A 12,358-nucleotide genomic window follows, 5' to 3' on the forward strand; every position below is an offset into this window, starting at 1 on the left:
AGCTGACATCAGCAATCAGAATCTCTGCAGGAGGCTGAAGTCCCGCAGGCACAACCTGGGTCTCTCCTGGTGGAAGACCCTTGCACAGTGCCACTCCACCCCATGGGTTCTTTCTCCAATGTAATAGGAGCTCGAACCCGACCCATGGATTCGTTATGACAGATGTATAGTCTAGGGACTTCTAACACAGAACAGGGGAGGGAGGAGGGGGGAACATGGTCCCTTACTTAGGGAACACGGTGTCCATTCCTGCACAGACCATTGCTGACCAGAAACAATTGTGACTGGTCCCTCGCAGAGTGTGGGGAGGCGGACAGTGATGCCGGGTGTGGAGCTTGGGGACACACAGGAGCTTTGTCTGAGTGGCTGTCAGTTCAGCTGGCATTACAGCCCTCTGTTCACCACGGAAAATCAGAGACCCAAGAAGCTAGAAATCTGTGAGGCCGAGGTCAGTACTACGGATGGGACAGACGTAGATGCAAAGCAGCCTGACGCACATGAGGAACGCGTAGACTTGCTTTCCTCAGATCCGAGCAATCGATTCATTATCGCTGTTTACCCTCTGATAAACAAATGGCCTGAGAGCTGTTTATAGAACAAAAGGCTCATATTCATACTTATACAGCAAAACAGATGTGTGAACATCACCTGTCATCTGCTTCCATCGATGAGGTAGGATACAGGGCCGTGCGGTGCTTGACTTGCTTCAAATCATAAGACAACTTTTAAAAATTTAAATTACAAGCCGGGTATAATTCCAGCACTCAGGAGGCAGAGGCAGGTAGATCTCTGTGAATTTCAGGCTAGCCTGGTCTACATAGCAAGTTCCAAGGTAGCCAAGGCTATGTAGTGAGACCCTGTCTCAAACAGCAAAAATAAATAGATATATACAAAGTTGAAAATAGCAACAAACCCAGCAGTGCATTATGTATGTATGTATGTATGTATGTATATATGTGGGAGGGACATGGGCCTCTGACCACCACACACATGGCAACCCCAGCTTGTCCTAGTTAGCTTTAACTATCAACCTGAGACCACCTAGAACCATCTGAGAAGGGAGTCTCAATTGAGGGATTGCCTAGATTAGATTGACCTGTGGGCGCATCTGTGGGGGATTTCCTTGACTGTCTAGTCACAGTGGGCAGCACCATTCCCTAGGTGGTCCTGAGCTTTACAAGAAAGCTAGCTGAACATGAGCCTGGAAGAGAGCCAGTTAGAGTGTCTCTGGTTTAAATGAAGAAATAAAAAGTAGGGGCTGGAGAAATGGCTCAGTGCCTTCTAGAGGTCCGGTGTTCAATTCCCAGCAACCACATGGTGGCTCACAATCATCTGTGATGGGATCCAATGCCCTTTTCTGGTGTGTCTGAAGACAGCCACAGTGTAGTCCTATACATAAAAAAATAAATAAATCATTAAAAAAAAGAAATATAAAATACCCTCCCCCAATCCCAAATATTCTAAACAAACAAAAACAAAATAAAGAAAATTAATTAGTTCAAAGAAAGTTGTCATCTTGTAGTAAGGTACTCCTATGTTTTACTTAATATTAAAATAGAGGAAAACTAGCCAGGAAGCTGGTATGTGTGTTTCCTCTGGTGAGAAGGCTGGTGATGTGGTTCTGATAACACCAGCTATGGGGTTTCTTTCTTTTCTTTTCTTTTCTTTTCTTTTCTTTTCTTTTCTTTTCTTTTCTTTTCTTTTCTTTTCTTTTCTTTTTTTTTGAGACAGGGTTTCTCTGTGTAGCCCTGGCTGTCCTGGAACTCACTTTGTAGACCAGGCTGGCCTCGAACTCAGAAATCTGCCTACCTCTGCCTGACCAAGTGCTGGGATTAAAGGCGTGAGCCACCACCGTCCGGCAGCTATGGGTTTTCAATGGGAACCGTTTGACAGCATTTTACCATTGCACAGAGCTCTTCAGATGAACACATACAATAGCAGTAGATCTTGTCAGCCTTGTGGCACACAGGCTTGCTTGTGCAAAAGGCTGCTGTAGCCAAACGCCCAGGGTCCAAAACAGCAGGAGACGTTGCCTTCACGTCGCTCCCAAATTGGAAGTTGAGGTCAAGGCAGGGCAGGGCAGGTTCCAAGGCAGTAAGGAAGACTTTGTCGCCAGCCTCTCTCCTCCTCTCACAGATGCCGGCTTCTCCCTGACTCCTCACGGTGTCTTTCCTGTCACATGTCATATTGATGGCATCCTGCCTCAGCTGTCTATTTTATCCTGGTTTCCTCCATAAGGTCCCATTAGATAAAGTCAGCCATAGAGGTACTGGGGTTTGGTCCTCATTATGGGGATTTGGGAGCAGGGGACACAATTCGACCTTGACTGTATCATTATTTCTGTATTATGAATCCTCTTTATGGGGCCCAGGGAAGGGCACGACATCTATAGCATGCAATATGAGTCCTTGGGCCAGGTTATTCTGCTATGACTTTATTTGTTATTATATTTTTATGTTGTAGTGTACATGTGTTTGTGTGTGTGTGTGTGTGTGGTGGGTGGGTGAGTTTGTTAGCATGCACATGTTATAGAAACCTTGTGGTGACCAGAGGACGACATGCAGGACTCAGTAATTTCCCTCTACCATGTGACCCCAGGGATTGAACTCAGGTCGCCAGGCTCGGTGTTAGGCACCTTTACCAGCTGAACCGCCTCTCTGGCTTCCTGATGTAAGTTTAACATGTCCATGTGGGGCTGGTGAGATGGCTCAGCGGTTAAGAGCACCCACTGCTCTTCCAAAGGTCCTGAGTTCAAATCCCAGCAACCACATGGTGGCTCACAACCATCCGTAACGAAAATCTGATGCCCTCTTCTGGAGTGTCTGAAGACAGCTAAAGTGTACTTACATATAATAAATAAATAAATAAATTAAAAAAAAACATGTCCATGTGATCATATGGTCCCCATCTCCTTTGGTAAGTTTCTAAGTGTAACCTTTTACTTTCAGGAATGAGTTACTTACACCTCTGCCTCACAGGTGAGGCTGGGCACGAACAAGAACCTTCCTGTGTAGACTTGGAGAAGCAAATGCCACTGGTGAAGTGGACTCATCTAGGGTGAGGAGCAGCTTGAAAGGTACAGTTTCACACAGCGTGAAGTGATTTAGAGCGGGGCATAGCCTGATCTCCACACAGACCACGGACCCACCAACACGCGGGGGCACCACAGTAAGCATGCGGCCTCACACACTACAGCTTGCCTGCACAGTCCAAGCCATATTACAATGAGAATCACGCTCACCAGTTCCTGTCTTCATACTCTGAGTAGAATGCTTCATGCTCTTCACACACATGTACACACACACACACACACACAGATTCACGAGTGGGTGTGCATTCATGTGCGCACATGCACACATATGTGTGCTCATGCACACACACACACTCTCTCACACACACATGCATGGGTGTGCATTCATATGCACACACACGCGCACACACACACACTCTCACACAGTGCATGGGTGTGCATTCACATGCACACACACTCACACACACTGTCGTATACAAGGTTTCATCCCAGTATGTTCCCCAATGCTTGACAAAGTTCAGGCAAACTGTCATCTGCCTGTCCACCATCTGAACATCAGTCTGTCTATCCGTCCTTCTAACGGATCCTCACCTCCACGTGCCCATGCCTCAGCTGGTCTGTCCTGTAGCTCTTTACCTGAATTACTTATCTAACTACCTTACCCTGGTTAGCTTTATCTGCTGACTTGACACAGCCTAGAATCATCTGAGAAGGGAGCCTCAGTTGAGGTATTCCCCAGATCCTTGACTGTTATTGACACAGGAGGGCCTAGCCACTGTGGGTAGCACTATTCCCTAGGTAGGTGGCCCTGGGCTCTGTATGAGAGCTAGGTGAGTAGGAACCTGGTAAGAAACAATATTTATTTGTTGATGGTCTCTGTTTCAGGTTTTTGCTTGCGTTCCTGCCCTGACTTAAAGACCTGTGACATAGGTCTTTAAGCTAAAATAAACCCCTTTTTTTCCCCAAGTCCCTTTTGGTTGGAGTGTTCTATCACAGGAAACTAGAACACGCTTGTAGACAATCTCAATCCCAATACAGGGTTTCTACCCCACCTTTGACCATTAGTTTTTTGATAAAACACACATGAAACTTTTATTATTTATAATAAGTCTTAATCAACACTAGAGCTGGGCAGATGGAGCCTGAACCCACAACCCTGAGATTGAGACTTTAATGTTTTATCAACTGAGCTAGCCAGGCTAATTTGGATTTGCTCTGTAGATTAGCCTGGCCTCAGACTCACAAGAAAACCTACTTTTCCTTTGTCTTCCAAATATTGAGATCAAAGGCCTAGATTTATTTATTTATCTATATGTATCCATGAAGACATATTGATTTCCATTTCTTTCTCCCTTCTTTGGAGATTAGTATCTTTGTGGATAAATATACTTACACCACCTTCCTCTTTATATAAATTACATTATTATTTTTTACACATAACTTTATTTAAATTCCCTTCTATTTACTGTATAAACATATTTTCAAGTCACCATGTATTTACTGAGTTTTTATGACTTGACCCATGTGCCATGTGCTAGGACAAACAGTTGCCAATTCTCCCATGGAAGCCCACACTTATAGAGACACTTATGTCAGTATGACACCCATTTTAAAGTTACTCTCATGAGTTGCCATAGTTTCCCTGTGAAACCCCACATTCTAAGGAGACAGGCTGGCTGCTCAGAGTAACATAAAACTCTACCCCATTTTAGCTCTCATGAACATAGCTTGTTGTTGTTGTTGTTGCTATTGTTGTTGGATGAAAGCAAAACAATTTTGCTCCAACTCCAACTCTGGGTTCCCCACATTGACTAACAAAACATACCTTTCCTAAGGCAAAATTTTTTGGCAACAAAAAAGCATTATCCTTCAATTTAAAATTACAACATAAAAATTATAAACATACCTTCTAAATATACTCATTTCTGCATCTATTTCCTGCCTAAGCCGTAGGCCTTAGGTTTTGAATTGACAGATAAAACGTCCATACAATGCTATCTACCCCTGCCGTGATTCTCTCTCACAGCTTTGTCTGCAGCGGAGCCTCTTTATGCTCTGTAGCCCCCTTAGTTCTTTGGATTCAGTCTATAACCTGCATAGATATAGATCCATTGTAGTGTGACCTCTAATGCTTGATCTGAGAGTTAATACTAGTCATTAAATTTGGCTTATAAATTTAATGTTCGCCAGTGGTCTGTTATCAAAGGAAATCGGGATTACTCAGCAAGTGGCAGCCAATGAAACTGATGTAATACTTGAGAGCATATAGTTTATGCATTGTGGAAAGATGTAAGTGTATCCCTCCATGTCTCTAGCACAGTCAGCGGATGGCCATTCTGTTGGCTGAGCAGGCGTGTGGTTTGGAGGGACTTGGCACAGGCGATCTGCTATGGGGAGAGTGGCGGGAATGGTTTTGGAGAAGTGTGATGCTTTGCGTGGGGTGCTGCTCATTATGTGGTGGTGGGATGCTGCAGTGAGCCTGTAGGTTATGGTGTGGATGCAGGGTGGGTGCTTGCATGTGTGACGTGCCTTTAGCTTTTGTTCAGATGTTTCTTTTACTCTTTGTCTTGGTCTTTGTTCCAGTCTTTGTTGGCCTTTGTTTTCTTTTTGTTTCACTCTTTGTTTCAACTTTCTTTAGCTTTTGTTTGGTCTTTCTTTAGCCTTTTGTTAAACTTTGTGTGGCCTTTGTGCGGTCTTTGTGTAGCTTTTGTTGTAAATTACATCTTGGCTGAGGACCCATCAAAAACACTTTCTGTAATGAAAACCCAGACGTAGAACCTCTCCCTATATATTCCTCATGTACTGAGGTTGCCCAGCTCCACCAGGGCCGGCTATCCACAGGAACCTTTCACAACAGCCATTACCAGCAGGTAAGAGGATTCCAGAGGCTCTGGTTCACCCTGTACCTCACGTGGGAAGGGTACACACTCCTATGGGTCACAGGGGAAGCTATCAATGAGAGTTGGAGGTGGGAGGACTTAGAAGAATGGAGACCAATGGAGACCGCAGAAGAGAGAGAAAGAGCAGTCGTTTATTTTGATCTGGGCAAAGGGACCTTTGGGAACATTCCTCCTAACACCCCCGGGTTTGTCTGCTCCAGGAAAGACCTTGGATTTTCATGTTTGGATACCTTTGCTGTTGGAGAGAGAGATCAATGGTGTTGGTGTTTCCCCTAGTCCCAATTTCTTTTTTAATTGATTGGCATGACTTAAAAATGAATTTTTGTGGGGCTTCACTTCTCCCTGAGGATTTACATACAGTTAATGGTTAATGGGGAAGAGAGAGATGTTGTCTTTAGTCATGTAATCATGTAGCAATGCTAAGATGCCCGCACACCTGGCAACAGAATCTCACTCATGCTCCTGTAAGCAGCCCTAATGAAACTCACTAGATCTTAACTCCCCTCTCCCCCAAACCCATGGAAACAGAGGGGAGGCCAATTGGGAAGTGGGGGAATCTTAGGAGCAGGAATAGACAGAGAGAAAGACAAAGGCATGGAGTTACAGACAGTTGTGAGCTGCTACATGGCTGCTGGGATTTGAACAGAGCAGTCTCTTCACCACTGAGCCATCATCCCTCCAGCCCCAAAACAAAGGCATGGATATGACTGAAATACATTATGTACTTGTGCAAAAATGTTGCAACAAAGGCCATGATTACATACAAAGAATATATGCCAACAACAACAACAACAAAAAACATTTAAAAAGGAGTAAAGTTAAAAAAGAAATATAAGCGAGTTTTCCTTCTCATCTGGAAACAGCTGCTTCCCTTAAACACACAGCTGGATTTGTATGGGGTGTGAAGCCATGATGATGAAGTCTTCACCTTGCATGAAGCCATGTTAATGCTTCGTCTCATACAGAAGCTCTCAGAAATCTTGGGAGTCTTCAGTCTTTGTCTGAGAGAAAAAGTAAAAGAAAGATTATGTGTCGGGGGGAATGAAGCAATGCACTTAGCTAGAATATCAGGAAGAAAGTGGGGAAAAGGTTTTGAACGCTGTGAACAAATCAGGGCTACAGCCAGGTGCGCAGATCTGCTGTTTGGGGAGTATTTAGGATGCAGGGCATTGCTGGTGAGTAGATCTCAAAATTGCTTCAAATTTATTGAGAAGTTGCAAGCAATATAAAGAATTCCAACTGTACCTAGTTTACGCAAATGCTAACACATTACCACATTTGCCTGATCATTCTTTCTATATGTGATCATTCTTTCCACATGTAGCCCACGCCCTCCCCAGCTGTCTGAGACTGAATGCACACACTGTTGACGTCAGAAAGCTAACCCTGAGCATAGCATGCTAACCTGTTATCTAATCTAGAGCCTCTCTTCCCCTCTTCAGTTCATTAGTACTCTCAGCATCCAGTCCAGGCTCACTGCTTTTGGCTGTCTTGTCTCTATAGATTCCTTTAACCTGCAAATGTGCCCAGGACAGCCATTCTCCGACAATCTTGATGGTGTGTATGTGTTTGTGTGTTCAGGAGTATGTATTATGAATGTATGCATGAGTAGACTTGTGTGTACATGTATAGAGGTTAGCAGTCAATGATTTCACCTTAGTTTTTGAGACAGGGTCCCTGTTATTTGACCTAGACTTGTTTGCTGGATCTGACTGTCTCTGTCCAATGGGCATAGATGCTCAGTTCCCATGCCTGGCTGTGGGTGCTGTGGAACTGAACTCAGACCCTGCACTTTGCACAGCAAGTACTCTACCCACTGAGCCATCTCCCCTGTTATGACATTGGTGGCTTTGAAGCTGTTGCATTGTTCGATCTCCTTCAGTGTATGCTTGGTCTGAGTGATGTTGAGAGGAAGCAGCTTTTGATGGGGTTAGATTGGATAATGGTTAGATCAGGCCCCTAACAAGCTAATTCCTCCCACGATTCTATCATTTCTCTCCAGCAGAGACCTCACTCACCCTTGCTGGGAAACCTACTGAATCCAGAATCATCTATAGTTTGATGGTGTTATAGGATTATGGGGCTGGGAGCATAGCTCTGTTGGTAGTGCCTGTTTAGTGTGCACAGAGCTCCAGGCTCAATCACTAACACTGAATAAACTGTATAAGCATGTGTCTCATACCTATGGTCCCAGCACTCCGGAAGTGAGGCCAGGAGGGTCAGAAGTTCAAGCTCATCCTCAGCCACAAAGGGAGCTGGAGGCCAGCCTGGGGTAAAGATCCTATTTCAAACAAGAAGCAGATTGTGTGTTCTTGTGATGAATCATTCATGGGTAGAAAATGATGGTATCTAATCCCTCCTTTTTCTCAGTCAAAACAATGGAAGATCAGGGTATAGAAGTCACAGGAGGCAGAGGGGCATGTCGGTGACCTGCTGACACCTGCTTCTCACAACCTAGAATCCTGCTGGGCTGGGCTGAGACTAGGTTTAGTGTACCCATGAAAATTTACACTCAAATCCGATCATGGAAACCTGTAATTCAGGCTCTGTGGAAGAGTGACTAGGACTTTAAGGGAGCACCTAAGATCTCTCTATATACATGGGAATTACAAGAAGTAATAAGCGTGTACAACAGAGCCTTCTTTTGATATGAATGAGCATCATGGCTGTGCATCCTTGACCTTCATAGATAGGCTCAGCAGGCTCATGACCAGGGATCTCCTGCGTGTTCCAACACTCACTTCCTCCACAGACCTCTCCCTAGGTGGGGAATTAAAGCTTCAAGATGTTTCTGAGATGTCTTAAGACTTCTTACTCTCAAAATCTGTGAGGTATAAAATACTCCTATGTCCCTCCCAGGTGAGGGGACAGAAAGAGGCCACCCAATGACCACAGCTGGCCACACCACCCAATGACCACACCCAGCCACACCACCCTATCACACCTTTGATCACAATGAATAAATCCATTCCTGCTTTTCACTTACTAGTCTCTTTAACTAGTCTGTGAAGACAGAAAGCCAGGCCCAACCTGTTTGAGCTGTCAGGGTTCAGCTCTGGTAAGAGCCTTAGGTATCCCGATTGTTGTGTTTGGGACATGGAAATTACCGAGTGGCTTGACAAAGGCTTTTATTTTATTATTTGATTTTAGGTGTGTGGTGTTTTGCCTGCATGTGTGTATGTGCACCACCTCATGCCTGAGGTCCGAGGAGAGGATCTTGGGTTTCCTGGATTTGGCGTTAAGGATGATGGTGACTAACAAGGCTGTTGCTGGGGACCAAACTCAGGTCTTCTGCTAGAGCAGCCAGTGTTCTTAATTGATGACCAATTTCTACAACCCCTAGTAAAGTGTTTTATAATTAATTATATATCCCATGATGAGCCATTTTGGTGTGGAAAATGGAGACACAAAATCTCCTTTTTCGGGCTGGAGAGATGGCTCAGCGGTTAAAAGCACTGACTGCTCTTCCAGAGGTCCTGAGTTCAATTCCCAGCAACCACATGATGGCTCACAACCATCTGTAATGGGATCCAATGCCCTCTTCTGGTGTGTCTGAAGAGAGCAACAGTGTATTCACATAAAATGAATAAATAAATCTTAAAAAAAAAAATCTCCTTTTTCTCAGTCAAAAGAATTTCGGATCAGGACGTGTGAAGTCCAGGAGGTCAGGGGAGTTTTGTGGTTGAGAGTTAGCCTACACTGACAACCTAGAAGGTGGCTGGGCGGGCTCCTGGGGTTAGTCCAGTCATCTGGGCTCCGGGAGGGACTGCCTTCTGCTGGTTGAGCAGCTTGCCCTGGTTCCTGCTCTTTTGGTGACCCTTAAACACACTTGATAAAAATTCCGAAGTGTTTGAAAAAATGTTGCAGTTTCTGTGCATAGTGACACAGGCACCCGTCTCCTTAACACCAACCTGGGTTTTGTTATTTCTCTGTTAGGAGGATGCCGTGGGATAATGAGACAGGGTGTCTTAGTCAGGGTTTCTATTCCTGCACAAACATGACCAAGAAGCAGATGGGGAGGAAAGGGTTTATTTGGCTTATGCTTCCACATTGCTGTTCATCACCAGGGAAGTCAGAAAAGGAACTCAAGCAGGTCAGGAAGCAGGAGCTGATGCAGAAGCCATGGAGGGATGTTCTTTACTGGCTTGCTTCCACTGACTTGCTCAGCCTGCTCTCTTATAGAACCCAAGACTACCAGCCCAGAGATGGCACCACCCACAAGGGGACCTCCCCCATTGATCGCTAATTGAGAAAATGCCTTACAGCTGGATCTCGTGGAGGCATTTCCCCAACTGAAGCTCCTTTCTCTGTGATAACTCTAGCTTGTGTCAAGTTGACACAAAATTAACCAGTACACGGGGTTATCACAGTTCCCTGGAGCAGGGAACCACAGAGTCACATCCCAGGGCCTCAAGAGAAGCACAAATAAAAACTAGGTGTAAAAGCCCAAGTTCACTGAAAAGACTGCCTCACTTCCCCTTAGGATCCTAGAGCTAAGCTTAGCTCTTGCATAACTCTAGTCTCACAAATGGCTAACCCACTAAATCCTAGATTCTGGCTGAGGTGGGAACTGCACACCATAGTGCTTCCCCCAATGCTGAGACTATGGAGAAGTGGTTTTTCTTTCTGCCTCCGTTTACCTGTTCCCACATGGGGCTTTTCATTAAGACTCAGGTTCCTAGTCCCTACCCAACTCCTGAAGTTGTCCTGGTGCTCAGCAGTATTGCTGATGCTAACCAGTTATGGCTGAGTAATTAACCTGGTAACTCAGTGTTACCAGGAGGAAACGAAAGAATTCTGGAACTATGGTATGCATGTGGCCACACACAGAGCAAATTAATAAAACATAAACAAATAATGTAAAGGATGGAAGTATACATTCAGGTGTTTATTCCTGTTTTTTGTTTGTTTTTCTCTTGGTTTTTGTTTTTTGAGACAGGGTTTCCCTGGGTAGCCCTGGCTATCCTGGAACTTGTTCTGTAGATTAGGCTGGTCTTGAACTCAGAGATCCACCCACCTTTGCCTCTAGAGTGCTGGGACTAAAGGAGGTCCCCTCCACCACCTGATTTTTTTTCCCAGCTTGTACCACATTTAATTTCTATCCATTTATTCACCCACTCAATTAACAAATATTGATTGAGTCCCCGTGGCCAGCACTGAGCCAGCACCTGGCCATCAGTGTGTGTGCAAAGCTCAGACTTTACATTTTAGTGACAACAGTGTAAGAATCTCACAGGAGAAAAGGTGCACAGTAAAAACAAACTTCCGTCCTCTAACAGCTTCCAGGAAGTTCTTCCCTGAAGGAAGCCTCTGACCAAACTCAGGCCAGCAGACCTGCATAGCAACTGCTTCACTAACTGAGCTGTCTCACAGCCCTGACCCCGTTATTAAAATTAATGCGATGGGTGTCATTTTTTTCCCCATAGTGATGAGATGGCTTACAAATTAGAATGAAATATTACCAGTGCGTCCTTCCTCATCCCCAGACTAGCAGACAACATTTTTCTAGATCCATCTTAGGGCTGTGAGAGTAAGCTTCCTTGTGAAACACAATTGGCTGAGTTGCAACCATGTAGCTAATTCACCAACTGACTAGTCTGTGGCTACCACTTCATTTCTAGGGCAACAAGGAATCAAATGAGAGCAAAACAAGCGGAGAACAGAGTCCTGGTTGCCAGACCGGCTCGGATGAAAACACAGGTACGGATCTGCATCTCAGTTGTAATGAATGATTGCAGGTATTCAGAACTTAACAGAAGAATGTAAAATCAGCAAGAGACCGAGCGGAATAAATTCCCATAAGGCAAGCTCTCTTACTCTTCCCTCCCTCCCTCCTTCCTTCCCTTCCTCATCTTTTGAGAATGGGTCTCACTATGAAACCCTTCTTACCCTGAAACTCACTATGTAGACCAGGCTGGCCTCAAACTCACAGAGATCCTCTTGCCTCTTTCTCCTGGGTGCTGGCATCAAAGGTGTGCACCACCATGCCCAACAGCTTCAACACTTCTTATAGCATGTCAGTTATCTCCTGGTATTCTCAGTCTGGAAATAGAACTATGAAAACAAACTCTGCATTGGAGAGACCATGACCCAAGTCACCGTCTGGCTGCTTACAACCCCCTGTGACATGCACAGTAGCCATCCTATGAAAAGACTCTTTCTCTCTCAGATCCCCTCCAGCTTCATTCAGGGGATCGTCTGTGTCTTTGTCTTAGCTCCATCTGTCTGTCTCTCTGTGGGGGCTATTTTGTGCTTCACATCCCTCCAGAGTGAGGCAGTGCCGTCTTTCTCTTTACAACTCATTTGCTCTCCAGTTAAACCAGCATTCGAAGCTTGTGCTGTGTCCCCGTGGGGCCCTCAGCTGGTCTCTCTCACTCACCCTTGTGCTGTGTCCCCGTGGGGCCCTCAGCTGGTCTCTCTCACTCAC

At 45.1% G+C, this 12,358-nt stretch overlaps 1 protein-coding gene across 3 annotated transcripts in view; it reads left to right on the forward strand.

Moving 5' to 3' along the window:
- The first annotated feature begins 5,812 nt into the window (after positions 1-5,812).
- Positions 5,813-12,358, forward strand: part of Mobp (myelin associated oligodendrocyte basic protein) — a 34,977-nt gene continuing 28,431 nt past the window's right edge. For all 3 annotated transcript variants that reach the window (XR_003844613.1, XR_003844614.1, XM_021207993.2), the window contains exons 1-2: positions 5,813-5,901; positions 11,553-11,631. The gene's annotated coding sequence lies outside the window, so the exon portion shown is untranslated. The remainder of the gene's footprint in view (positions 5,902-11,552; positions 11,632-12,358) is intronic.

This window comes from Mus pahari, chromosome 10 (genome assembly GCF_900095145.1).
Source record: "Mus pahari chromosome 10, PAHARI_EIJ_v1.1, whole genome shotgun sequence".
NCBI classification, from domain to species: domain Eukaryota; kingdom Metazoa; phylum Chordata; class Mammalia; order Rodentia; family Muridae; genus Mus; species Mus pahari.